General features: G+C 52.2%; 1 protein-coding gene across 6 annotated transcripts in view; it reads left to right on the forward strand.

Moving 5' to 3' along the window:
* Nucleotides 1–1,662: 1,662 nt before the first annotated feature.
* Nucleotides 1,663–13,747, forward strand: part of KIAA0232 — a 55,427-nt gene continuing 43,342 nt past the window's right edge. For 3 of the 6 annotated variants that reach the window (XM_081872590.1, XM_081872593.1, XM_081872595.1), the window contains exon 1: nucleotides 1,666–1,814. The gene's annotated coding sequence lies outside the window, so the exon portion shown is untranslated. Of the gene's footprint in view, nucleotides 1,815–4,700; nucleotides 4,829–5,198; nucleotides 5,310–13,747 lie in introns of those variants that run through there. The other 3 variants (XM_081872591.1, XM_081872594.1, XM_081872592.1) reach the window with 2 other exon arrangements.

The raw sequence follows: 13,747 nt of genomic DNA on the forward strand, positions 1-13,747 counted from the left end.
AAGGGGGGTTTGATGTTTTCTACTGATGGAAATTTAGTCCTTTACAGTAGGCTTTTCAAGACTTTAGCTTACAGTCTCTTTGCTTCAGTCTATTTACAAAAGGGAAAGGCGGACTTCCTGTTTTGAACCTCCCCGTTTCGGTGCCAAATTAAGACGTTTAAAAATCCAATTCTCCGCTCTACTCACAGGTAGTTGCTTTAAAATCAAATTGTCCACAGGAAAAAGTCAGCGCTCTCCGGCAACAGCTATGCGGCTTCGCTCCGTGGAAGAAGCAGTCAATTCGAAGCACCGCGCCACTCACCCCACGTCACTCCGGATCCCCGAAACCGGGTTTCCCCGCGAGTGGGGGAGGCGCAAAAGGTGCCAGCCAAATCCCACGTTCACAAGCTTCACCCGCCTGTGATTTTTAGTGGGTCTCTGCCTTCGCCGTGGCGGCCAGACCCAGATTTCCATGAGGCAAATTCCTCCCGACCAGAGGACTTCCGCTATTACCGGAGGCGCCAACCCGGAAGTCCATCCACACATGATTTGAAGGCAGATAGCATGGGCTTACAAATCAAGTAAATAAAAATACTTAATTAACTGACCAATAGCATCATAGATAAATTTGTTCTGCTCCCCCCAACATAAAGCCTGCCCCCCCATAAATTCTGGCTATGCCCAGATGGCCATGATTTATTTTAGGGTGGGCAGGTTTTATGTTGGATGGGGAGCAGAACCAAGTTAACTGTGACAAAGTTGTAGAATGCTGTGGACAGGTTGTTGCGTTGCACATAGATTACACCTGTGCTGAGGGAACTGTGCTGGCTACCAGTAAGCTGCCAGGCCATGCTCAAGATCTTAACATATACCGTATATAGCCCTGAACAACTCAGAACCAGTTTTCCTGAAATATCACCTGCCCCTATATAAACTTGGAAGATCACTTAGCTAATCAGGATAAATTCCACTTGTGGCAGCATACCCTACAGAATAACATAGGATGGTGACTCCAAAATAGGCATTTTCTGCTGTTGCCCCTACTCTATGGAATGCCTCCCTCTTCCCTAAAATATAGCAGGAACTATCAGTTGCTTCACATTTCTTCTAAATACCTATATTTTTTCCCAAGCTCTTCCTAACTCGTGTGATTGGATTCTGCTTTATGCACTTGAATCTCTCAAAATTTTGTTTAATTTGCTTCTATACTGCTGTTTTAGTGGCTTTAGGTGGTATTTTTGTTTCACTGGTACTGGTTTTTTAAATATTGTTCATCACATGAATATATTTTTTAAACTATTAAGTAGTTCATAAACCATTTTAAATAATTATTCGATCAATAATCCAACCTGCCAAGGAAGAGGATTGGGGCTGAAATAATAAAGGAAAGCGGGAGTGCAAGGAGGCAATCTAGGAGAGTATAATATACAGTGCAGGACTATAACATGTATTTGTTTCTTATGTGACACAGACGCAGGCTTCATGGCGAATGTTTTAACTCTGAAAGCCAAATATTTTATAACAGCGTGTCTCTGTGACCCCCCCCCCCACCCTGGGAATGTTATTCTCTGGTAGAAGAGGAAGGCTCATCTCCTCCCTGGCAGCCGGGCTGAGCCAGCCTGGCCTGAGCCCCGAAATGCGCCGGCGGAAGGATCCTGCCGTCGCGTCAGCGGCCCGCCTCGCGCTTGCGCAGTGGGAGGAGAGGGCGCTCCGCCCCAGCCCTCCCTGTCCCTCCCCTCGGCGGGGCCGGCGCCGGTTTACGTAACGCCTCTCCGGGCAAATTCCGGCTCGGTCCCGCCGCCTGACTCGGCACGGGGCGCCAGAGGCCCTGGCAGGTAAGCGCGACCTTGGGCGAGGGGCGGGGGGGGGGGGCGCCGCCGATCCCCGCCGATCCCCGCTCCCCGCGCGCGCTCCCCGGGGCCCGGGCCGAGGCCTGCGGCGCGGCGCGGCACGGGGGGGGGGGGGACGGGACACCGGCCTGGCCGGCGGGCCTCTCGACTTGATCCGGAGGCCTCTGCTGGGCAGGCGGGAGGGCCGGGCCGGGCCGCCGGGCGAGCGGCGTCGGGAGGGTGGACGGCCGGGCAGCTGGGCCCGGGCTCCCGGGCTGAGAGGCCGGAGTGGGCTGCGGGCGGGGGGGGGGGGGAGCGCTGGGCGGCGACTCTTCCATGTTGGTCGGCCGCTCCGCCGGAGCGGAGGGGTTCCTGCGCGCTTCCCCCGACGCCCCTGGGGCGTTTCTTCAGGCGCTCCCCCTCCGCCTCCCCCCCCTCCCGGTTTAGCCCTGCGGTGTCGAACTGGGCGACGGGGGCGGAGGCTCCCGAGGCCCATTTTGACTGCTGCCCGCCCCCCCGCCCGCCCGCTTGGGCTGACCTTGCAGACCTCGCTCGGCGTTGCTGGAAAAAGTACTTTCAAGTTCCTTGGTCGCTGCTCTGATGTCCCTGCCGCTACGTTTGCTGCGCTTGTCTTATTGTGCTCTCGTGCCAAGTGAACTGGGAGGAGGACCGGCATGTAAAGAGGGCAGCCGGGGAGCCTTACCCCGGGGCGGGGGGGTCTCGCCCGACGGACTTGCCCTCTTGGAGTTTACCTTCTTCTAACTAGGCTCCCGCTTCGGGCCACAAACAAGGTCCTCACGGGCTTGAATGTAAACGTTCCAAAGCTTTTTATGAAGCTTAATGTTCTTGCCAACTTTCCCACCTTTCCCTTACTGAGTTTCTTTACTGAAAGGCCGCCAGAGCCATTTTGGTTTCAAACTCTAGTTAATCTATGGCTTGGGTTACCGGTATATTGGTTTTCAAAACGAGATTTGAGCCGATAGCGTTTTTTACCGATAGTTTCAATCAAGCGCGTGTTTAGTCTGGCCTTTTCAACAAATCCACAACTTATTACGTATTAGTAGTTCACCTGCCCTTGCAAACCTATCTGCAGGCTGCCACCCTAGGCATAGTTACTGGGGAGTAACTATGAGCAAGGCTCAGTTCTGAGTGAACATGCATCGTCAGTGGCTTGAAAAAGTTAAAGATGCAAATGCTAAATTGCAGGTCATACACCCACATTCTTGGGTGAAATGAGCAGCATATGACTTGAGTTGATGAAAATGTATGCTGTAAAAAGTGCTGCTGCTTTTTGTGGTAGAGCTACTTCAGCATTCACATGAGGAAGTTGAGAGGGCAGCAGTGGCTGCTCTGCAGAAGAGGGTGAAGAGGCTTATGGGAATATTTTTGAAATAACTCTTTAATCTTATAATTTAAAGGAGAACGTAATTGATTCTGAGACTATATGGGATTGAAAAGAAAAGTCAAAAATACTTGGTATTTCATTTCTGCTCTGAGATTTCAAAGGAGGAGTTTTTCTTGGTATCCCTGAAGGGAGGGGGTGCTGGTTGCTGGGGCGGCCTTGGAATAAGCAGGTGAGGGGACCCAGCCCGCCAGTCCTTGCTGCTAGGAATGGATGAGCAAGTGGGAGGCCAGGCAGGCAGGCAGGTGCTGTGCTGGCCTTTCTTGTGCTTGCTGTGTGCACTGCCTGCCTGGGAGCTGAGTGCCCAGCACTGAAGGGGAGCATTTTCACCATGCAGGCCCAGCGGTGCCCACTGCTGCCTCCCAACGTGAGTAAGATGGTGGCCTCATGTTCACCTTCAGCCGGTCTGCATCTGGCCGCTAAGGCTAGAGGCATCTTCCTCCCAGGAGGCATCTCTCTTTGGGGTAGGGGGTGGCAGCATCAGCAACTGCCCAGAGAACTCTGAAGGAGAGGGGAGAGGAGAGGAAGCTGAGGGAACACTCCTCAAGGGAGGGTCTTCAAAAAGGGGCGAAGGGTTTCCAGCTCTGCAAGCAAGGGTTGACATAACTGGATTTCTGAGGCTTAAAGTGCATTTCCCCACAGGGAAGCCACAGAAAGTGTGTCAAGGGAGCTATGGACTCAAAAAGGTTGAAAACCTCTGGATTAGGGTCTTGTAGTAGCTGAAGGTGACCATCCCTATCCCAAACTGAACCAGAACTTGCTTAGCCCTAAATGCTAGTGTAAAATAATAGGCTTACCTCTGATAGATTAACTTGTTCTAGGATTCAGTCTTGGAATCTGTTTCCATATATTCCAGGATTCAAGCTCTGATACTGAAGCAGCATAGTTTTAGTCTCTGTTTTTTGTTGGGTCCCCCCCATAAGCACATTTTTGTTGGGTCCCCCCCATAAATCACATGGAAATGATTGATTAGAAGGTGATTAATAGATCTATGATGAGTATGCACAAGGGACTTAGCCTTAAGAGGCCAAATAGTCAACTGCATTATGTCCCAATATACCAAATTAAGTTGAGGAGCAGCATTTCTGGATGGATGGCATAGGTTTCAGGCACTCTGGAGCACTGATGTTTGTCTCTCTTTTGGGAATAAAGCACTTTTTTCCTGAGCATATGCAGAATATCCTACCACATCAGAGTAATAAATCTCTGAACAGGAAGTAATACATATTTTGTTCTGTATCTTACTATTTGATACTTCCATTAGAAACAAGTGAAAAAAAACTTAACAAAAGGTTATAAATTTATATTTTTATATTTCACTAAATTCCAAGAATTAGAAAATTTCCCTTTCCCTAGAGAGGTTCCTAACTCAGTGCAGAACAGTACAGCAGTGCAGGCACACCTTGGAGATATTGTGGGTTCAGTTGCAGACCACCACAATAAAGCAAATACATATCACAATAAAGTGCATTTTTCCTTTTCTGCTCCAGCCGTAGCCAGTGCCACTCCTGTGGCCACAAGAGGGGTGGTGGCAGCAGAGAGAGGACTTCCTTCCCTGGAAGCAGACAGGCTGCCTGCAGCTGCACCCACGTCCTCCTAAGGAGCTCAGTAAAATGAAGTATGCCTGTATTTGCAAGCTGAATGCTGATAATTTCTACTACTGCCACTGGGGTTTAAATGAGCCCATTTAAAAAAGCACATTTGATTTTTTTTCTTGCGCTACTTGTATGCATTTGTGAAAGACAGAAATGGGACTTAACATGAAGTTATATAACGTTTTCTAAATGATTGTTGTCCATATAGTAAGAAGGATTTAGGATTGTATTTCAGCCTTACTGTGTTACACTGTAAAACTTAGTGAATGTAAATAGATGCATTTTTAATCCTCTGTCTCCCACTTTCTTTATATCCATGTTTGAAAATAGTGCTTCTCATATTTTAAATGTCTACTTCATGTAGGGAAGTTAATATTTGATCAATATTGACAGGATTGATGTTGCTCCCTTACCCGCTTCCTGCTGCTTCCTTATGATTGTGGTCAACTGCCATGTGATTGGTTGCTGCTTTGTCTCTTCACTCTGATGGAACTGGCAAGTTAGGTGGGTAGCTGTGTCAATTTCACAGAACTTTATAGTATGTTTCCTTCAGAAAGCCCATGTATATGAGCTGTTGCTTACATATATGAAACACCCTTTTGAAGGAGGGAAGAAAGAGAATGCCACAACTGAAATAAAACACATCATTCCCAAGCCCTCAGCTATGTCAGTGTCACTGAACATCAGAGATGAAGGAAGAAAAGGTAATGGAGCAGATAAGCAAGCAATGAAGAAGAGTCCTTCAAACTTCTAGGCTTACAGTGAATCCAGCACCAATCATGTTGTGATGGAATTGCATTCAACTCTCGTTGCAGTGGATTGTGGTCCAGTATCCAGAATAGATTACTGTAGTATCCAACTTAAGTCATATTCAGAGTACACCCACTGAAATAAATAGTCCTAAATTAGTCAAATACCACACATAGTGTAGAAGTGTTTTCTCTTGTGCTAGCTGGAAGGGGCATTGTGATAGAATATTTCAAAGCTGGAAAAGTGAAGAGTGGTAATGGGTATTAAGTAAAGTGGTATTAAGTTCTTAAAAATATGAATGTGATTTTCCCCTTAATCAGACTTTGATCCAGAGCCTGTTTCAAAAAATAATAAACCTGTAATTTTTTAAAAAGAAGATCTCTGAGCAGATAGAATGTTCCACAAAGTCATATGCCTGCATATATCTGATACCCAGGCGGAAGTTTTGCTCAGGAATACTTGGCATAAGCAGACTTCTAATTCCACCCACCTCCTATGATGAAATAGCTAGCACATAGTTTTTAAAGTTCATTTGCTTCTTACTGATTATGAACTATGACTGCCAGCCTTACTCAGAAGATGAAGGGCTTTTTAGTATTAATATTTTATTGAAAAGTTTTCAGTTATAAAGAAATAAAGTGTACAAAGAAAAAGGGATGAAAAGAAAAAAGGGACAAAAATGTGTAAAGAAAAAAACCCAATATATGAATATATATGAAAAATACTCCTACATTCTTTTTAAAAATTTGATAGGTAAATATCAATAGCCAACTACATTTTGTAAAAATCATTCAAGCAAAGTCTTTGTATGTAAGCACTTGTCATGGTGTTCTGTGTGCCAGAAGTTTAGAAGACGTTTAGTCATGCTGGCCACATAACCCAGAAAAGCTGTCTGTGTACAAACCCTAGCTCCCTCGGCCTGAAAGCAGAGATGTGCATTACATGCCATTAGGGCTGTGCGGTATCTGGTTTTCAGTATCACGATATATCGCCAACTAAACATCACAATATCTCAATATATCATGATATATATCTGCGGCAGTGGAGGGCCTTGCCGGGCGGAGGAGGGCCTCACCATGCCTATTCATGGCGGTGGAGGGCCTCACCACACCTCCCTGTGGAAGTGGAGGACTTTGCAGGCATCCCTGTGGTGGAGGAGGGCCTCACTGGGCATCCCCACAGTAGTTGAGGGCCACCATTGCGCCTTTCTGAGATGGCAGAGGGTGCACTACGCTTCCCTGGGGTGGCGGAAAGCTTTTGTGATGGCCTGGGATTCCGAGTCTGAGAGTGATCCGGAGGAATCCCAGCCGGCGCAGGAGTCCCCGCCTCCAGGGCCGGCTGAACTGGGGCAAGGCCTAGTTGCTGAGGAAACTCAAGAGCAGGCACCAGGTGAAATCATTCAGGCCCCAGAGGTGCTGGAAGACTCAGTGGCTACAGGTGAGCCTCCCCCGGGGCCCAGTAACCCTTCGGCCTCTCCTGATCTGCAGAGGCTTAGGGCAGAGAGGCGAAGGGAACTGGTGTCTCCCAGGAGGAGTGCTCGCCTTAAGGCCAAGAGAGGCGGGGCTTCTGGGGGCCGGGACCGCCCCCGGCCTTAGAAGAAGATAAAGGTCAGGCAGCCCGGTCCCAGGTTGCGGGAGCAACGTCGTTGTGAAGTATCTGCTTTACCCAGTCCTTGTTCGGCACTCCCAGTGTGCCTGTTCCTCGCCCGGCTTCCTGCTTCTGCCTTACCAGTGTTCCTGTTCCCCGCCTGGACTCCTGCTTCTGCCTTACCAGTGTTCCTGTTCCCTGCCTGGACTCCTGCTTCTGCCTTACCAGTGTTACTGTTCCCCGCCTGGACTCCTGCTTCTACCCTACCATCGTTCCTGCTACCCCGCCCGGCTCCCTGTTGATCTTGGCCTACGGTAATAGTACCTCATCCCCCCTGGGACCAGCACAGTTTGCTCCCGCCATACCCGCACTCCCCCTTCGTAGGGGTGCGTTCGGGAAGAGCCAGAGGCCATGGCTGACCAGGCGGCTGCACTGGTGGATTTGGCCCAGAGGAACCAGACCTTGACTCACACCGTGCAGCAGCTCAGTGACGCGGTTGTGGCACTTCAGCAACGCTTGGAAGCCCTACCGGCTCCTGGGGCCGACGCCCCGGCTCCTGGCAAGTACCCAGTGGCTTTGCCTGAGAAATTTGATGGAGCCCCGGCCAGCTTTCCCATGTTCCTGGCCCAGGCCAAGCTGTATATTCAGGGGCGAGCCCGGAACTTTCCTGACGACCGCACCAAGGTGCACTTTTTGATTAGTTTGTTAAAGGACCAGGCGGCCAAGTGGGCGTTGCCGCTACTCAGGCAAGACTCCCCCTTGCTGGCAGACTATACGGGGTTTTGCAATCATTTGGAGGCCGCGTTCGGCAATCCCCAGAAAGGGAGTCAAGCCAACCGGGCGATTCGGCGTTTGAAACAGGGCAAGTCCACGGTGGCCGCATATACCACGGAGTTTCGGCTGCTGGCACAGGACTTGACCTGGAATGACTCGGCACTGCGGGACCAGTATCTCGAGGGGCTTTCAGACGAGGTACTGGACCAGTTGGCCACAATGGAACGCCCCACCACGCTAGACACTCTCATTCAACGGTGTCTACAAATAGACGATCGGTTGGAGGATCGTCGTCAGGCCCGGGGTCGCCGACACTTCCAGTTCACGGCACCAGCTTTTTCCAGCAGCCCCACGGTCACAACTGATTTAACGGAGGAGCCTATGCAGCTCGGGGCAGTGCGGCCACGCCTTTCCCCTGCAGAGAAGGCGCGGCGTCGGGAGGGAAATCTCTGTCTTTACTGTGGCGGAAGTGGACACTTCGCTCGGTCTTGTCCAGAGAAACGCCAGCCGCAGGGGAGACCGCCAACCCCGGTAGCTGATGGCCCTAGCTACCGGGGGTCCCAAACAGCACAGAATGGGGCCGCACCAATTGAATTACAACACCTTATGGTTCCGGTACATCTATACCCTCCAGGAGGGCCATGGATTCTTACCCATGCTCTGGTGGATTCAGGGGCAACCCGCTCTTATATGGACGCTGCTTTTGCTGCCCAGCATCGGGTGCCACTTCGGAACAAGCCAGAACCGGTACAGGTGGAGGCAATCGACGGACGGCCACTGCGTTCGGGCGCCGTCACTCAAGAGACCCAGCCCCTGGTCCTGTGCCTCCAGCAGCACCGTGAGATGCGAACTCTGGATATTGCTTCCATGCCCCGGTTCCCCCTGGTGCTTGGGATGGACTGGCTAGAGGCTCACAATGTGCAGATTGACTGGGTCAAACGGACTGTACACTTCCCAGACCCCAATTCTCCTGCTGAGACTGAGATGCTAGCAGCTGCGCCCACTGAGGAGGCGGCTGCGACGCTCCCCGCTGAGTACCGGGACTATCACGACGTGTTCGAGGAACGGGGGGCAGACCAGCTGCCGCCGCATCGGTCCTTTGACTGCGGCATAGACCTCCAGCCCGGAGCGCCTCTACCGGTGAGTCGCTTATACTCGTTAACAGAGCCAGAGCGCGAGGCTTTGCAGGACTTCTTGCGCAAGAACTTGGAGCGTGGGTTCATTAGACCCTCTACCTCGCCCACTGCTGCACCAGTGCTCTTTGTTAAAAAGAAATGTGGGGAGCTCCGCCTTTGCCATGATTACCGGGCCCTGAACAAAATTACCATCCCGGACCGGTACCCCTTGCCCCTTATTTCGGAGTTACTGGAGCGGGTGCAAGGGGCGCAGGTGTTCACCAAGCTAGACCTCCGGGGAGCCTACAATTTGATTCGGATCCGCGCCGGGGATGAGTGGAAGACAGCATTCGGGACCCGGTACGGACAGTTTGAATACCTGGTTATGCCCTTTGGTTTGTGCAACGCGCCTGCTGTGTTCCAACGGTACATCAACCACGTGTTCCAGGACTTGCTAGACAAGTACGTGGTGGTGTACTTGGATGACATTCTGGTTTACTCCCGTGACCCGGCGTGCCACGAGGGCCATGTCCGGACCGTGCTGCAGCGCTTGCGCGAGCATCGTCTGTATGCAAAGCTCAGCAAGTGCGAGTTCCATCAGCAGTCAGTGGACTTCCTGGGTCATCGACTCTCACCAGGTGGGGTGCAAATGGATCCTGGGAAGGTGGCAGCGGTTCGAGAATGGGCGGCACCTCGGAACCGCAAGGACCTACAGCGTTTCCTGGGGTTCGCCAACTATTACCGGACCTTCATTGCGGATTATGCTCACCGCACCACCCCGTTGACCCGGCTTCTGCGCCCCAAGACGCCGTTTTCCTGGGACAAGGAGGCGGAGGAGGCATTTCAAGGGTTGAAGGCCTGTTTCCAGAGAGCGCCAATCTTGCAACATCCGGATCCTTCTCGACCCTTTGTGGTAGAGACTGACGCCTCCAGTACGGCTCTTGGTGCCGTCTTGTCTCAGCAGCACGGACCGGAAGCGCCACTCTTACCCTGCGCCTTCTATTCCCGCCAGCTCCTTCCAGCGGAGCGTAACTATACCGTGTGGGAGCGGGAACTGCTGGCCATCAAGGTGGCCTTTGAGGTTTGGCGCCACCATCTGGAAGGAGCAAGACACCCGGTGGAGGTGAGAACCGACCACCGGAACCTGGAATACCTCCAGACCACCCGCAAGCTGAACCAAAGGCAGATCCGGTGGGCGTTGTTCTTTTCCCGGTTCCAGTTCCGGATCCGCTACATCCCTAGCTCCCAAAACCAGAAGGCGGATGCCCTGTCCCGGAAACCTGAAGACAACGCAGACACGGTTCAGCAAGCAGCACCCACCACGATCCTACCACCAGCTGCGTTCCTGGCCACCCAGGAGGTCGAGCCACTGCAGGCTCGGGTGCGGGAACAGCAGCGGGTCGACGCTTGGGCCCAGGAACGACTCCGGGAACTGGCCGAAGGATCATGCCCTCAGTATCCAGGGCTGGTCTCGCATCAGGGTCTTCTGCTGCACTACGGGCGCCTGTACATCCCACCAGGGCCGCTGCGGGCTGAGGTTCTCCGGATGACCCATGACGCTCCAGCGGCGGGGCACTTTGGGCGGTATCGGACCACCCATCTGGTAAGCCGTGAGTTTTGGTGGCCCCGTTTGAAGGCTGACGTGGCTCGCTACGTCGCTGGTTGTGACGTCTGCAGGCGGGCCAAGGGGCCTACCGGGCGACCCCCCGGCCTCCTTCAGCCGTTGCCGGTTCCACCACGTCCTTGGCACACAGTTTCTCTAGACTTTGTAGTGGAGTTACCCCCGTCTCGTGGCTGCACCTGCCTTCTAGTTTTCTCCGACCACTTCACGAAGATGGTGCACTGTGCCCCCTGCCCATCCATACCCTCAGCTAAGGAAACCGCGCAGCTGTACCTTCAGCATGTCTTCCGCCTGCATGGCCTACCTGAGCGTGTAGTATCCGACCGCGGCGTTCAGTTCACGTCCCGGTTTTGGCGTGCTTTGCACCAGGCCCTCGGAACAGAGGTCTGTCTCTCATCTGCTTACCACCCACAGACTGATGGCCAGACGGAACGGGCGAACGCGGTACTGGAACAGTACCTCCGGTGTTACTGCAGCTACCAGCAGGACGACTGGGTCGACCACCTAGCATTGGCGGAGTTCGCTTATAACAACGCGGTGAATGCGTCCACCCAGCAGACCCCGTTCCAAGCCAGTTATGGCCTTCATCCACGGTTGTTTCCGGATGTGCTGCCGGCATCTACGGTCCCTGCGGTGACAGAGTGGCTTCAGGAGCTCCAGTCCCAGCAACAGCTGTTGATGGAGCAGCTGCACCAGGCCAAGGAGGCGTACAAGGTCCAGGCCGACCGCCACCGCCAGGTGGGGCCGGAACTTCATGTCGGTGACTTGGTATGGCTTTCCACTCGCCACCTCCACCCTTCTCGACCTTCGCGGAAGCTGGACGCCCGGTTCACCGGCCCGTTCCCTATCGTGGACCAGGTCTCGCCTGTGGCATTCCGTCTCCGGTTGCCAGCAAACCTGAAGGTTCACCCGGTATTCCACAGGTCCCTTCTGAGTCCGGTGGCCCCACCCGACGAGTTCCACCCGGACCGTCCCCGACCGCAGCCAGTCTTGGTGCGGGGAGAGCCTGAGTACGAGGTGGAACGCATTCTGGACTCCCGATACCGCAGGGGAAGGCTGCAGTATCTCATTGACTGGAAGGGGTATGGGCCAGAGGACCGTTCCTGGGAACCAGCGGTCAACGTCCATGCACCTGCCTGCATCCGGGAGTTTCATGCAGCGTACCCCAGCAAGCCGGGTCCGGGCCCTCAAGTGAGGGGGGGGCCTGGGAGGGGGGATGGTGTGATGGCCTGGGATTCCGAGTCTGAGAGTGATCCGGAGGAATCCCAGCCGGCGCAGGAGTCCCCGCCTCCAGGGCCGGCTGAACTGGGGCAAGGCCTAGTTGCTGAGGAAACTCAAGAGCAGGCACCAGGTGAAATCATTCAGGCCCCAGAGGTGCTGGAAGACTCAGTGGCTACAGGTGAGCCTCCCCCGGGGCCCAGTAACCCTTCGGCCTCTCCTGATCTGCAGAGGCTTAGGGCAGAGAGGCGAAGGGAACTGGTGTCTCCCAGGAGGAGTGCTCGCCTTAAGGCCAAGAGAGGCGGGGCTTCTGGGGGCCGGGACCGCCCCCGGCCTTAGAAGAAGATAAAGGTCAGGCAGCCCGGTCCCAGGTTGCGGGAGCAACGTCGTTGTGAAGTATCTGCTTTACCCAGTCCTTGTTCGGCACTCCCAGTGTGCCTGTTCCTCGCCCGGCTTCCTGCTTCTGCCTTACCAGTGTTCCTGTTCCCCGCCTGGACTCCTGCTTCTGCCTTACCAGTGTTCCTGTTCCCTGCCTGGACTCCTGCTTCTGCCTTACCAGTGTTACTGTTCCCCGCCTGGACTCCTGCTTCTACCCTACCATCGTTCCTGCTACCCCGCCCGGCTCCCTGTTGATCTTGGCCTACGGTAATAGTACCTCATCCCCCCTGGGACCAGCACAGCTTTGCTGCACCTCCCCATGGCAGCTGAGGGCTTTACAGTGTAAGGAGGTGTGAGATTTCATAAAAATATTAATAAACTTCCATATAATATTTTAAATATTTTTTCAGCCAATTTAAGAATAGTTCAACTGATTTACAAGGCAAGTTGCATCTACTTCCCCACTCTGAGGTCTAAGCGGAATCTATGCATGCATAAGCCCCACTGAGTTCATCTAAACTTCTACTTTCCTGGTAGTAAGCCTCATTGAATCCAGTAGAGCTTGCTTGTGAGTAGACATGCATTTGCTTGCACTGCTTACCAGAAAACACCCTCCATACCATTCTCACACAGTACCCAACTTCTCATTTCAGCAGAAGGCAACTAGTTAAATCTTCTCCCCTCCATTTCCCCCAACACAGAAGCCCCCTCCCCCCAAAAAACTCCATCCCACCAATCTCTCCTTTTTTATTAAAGGGAGGGAGGGCAGGCGAGCAAAGACTTTGTCTCCTATAAACAAACAAACAACTTTCCTTTTGTGTCCACCACTGCGTGCAGAGCCATGCTATAGAAAATGTAATTGTAGTAATCTGGTCCATGTGCTTCCGAAAGATTTAATGAAAATGACCTAAATAAGGGAACTTTTTCCTCTTCCTACTGATTAATGATAGTTCTCTGACTCTTGTTAGAGATGCAATTTTCTCCATAGCATAAGTATTTTAACGGTCTCCCCTGGTATTAACAGTAAATATCTTAATATTAAGTGTAAAAATTCAAGTGTTTGACTGGGTAACAGTTATTTTAACGATTTTAGCTTTTTTACATTCCAGTTTTAGGTAACTTTTCAACCATAGTTTTCACTAGTATCTTTCTTTCTTTAACTTATACATAGTTGCAATGAAAAAACCCAAACCTTTTGAAAAGTGGCTTTCCTCCAATCCTTTGGGTTGTCTTTCCTCCTCCACCCCATTTACTCCTCTGCAAGTTTACCAGGGAGATTAGATCTTGAGGATCTTACTAAATACACTTACTAAATAGGCTGTAGTGGAAGCAGGGGTGGATGAAGGACCTGATAGTTGTCTTGTAAGTTCTGGTGTCCCAGGTAATGCATATGCTGCTACATTTGTGGTTGTGCAACTGGCTTGACATGCATTGCTTCACCTGTTTTCTCCAGAAACTGCAGTGACATTGGCCTCTTAAAGGCAACATTAGATTCTTTC

Source organism: Podarcis erhardii (genome assembly GCF_964252035.2).
Source record: "Podarcis erhardii genome assembly, chromosome: 8".
Classification (NCBI taxonomy): domain Eukaryota; kingdom Metazoa; phylum Chordata; class Lepidosauria; order Squamata; family Lacertidae; genus Podarcis; species Podarcis erhardii.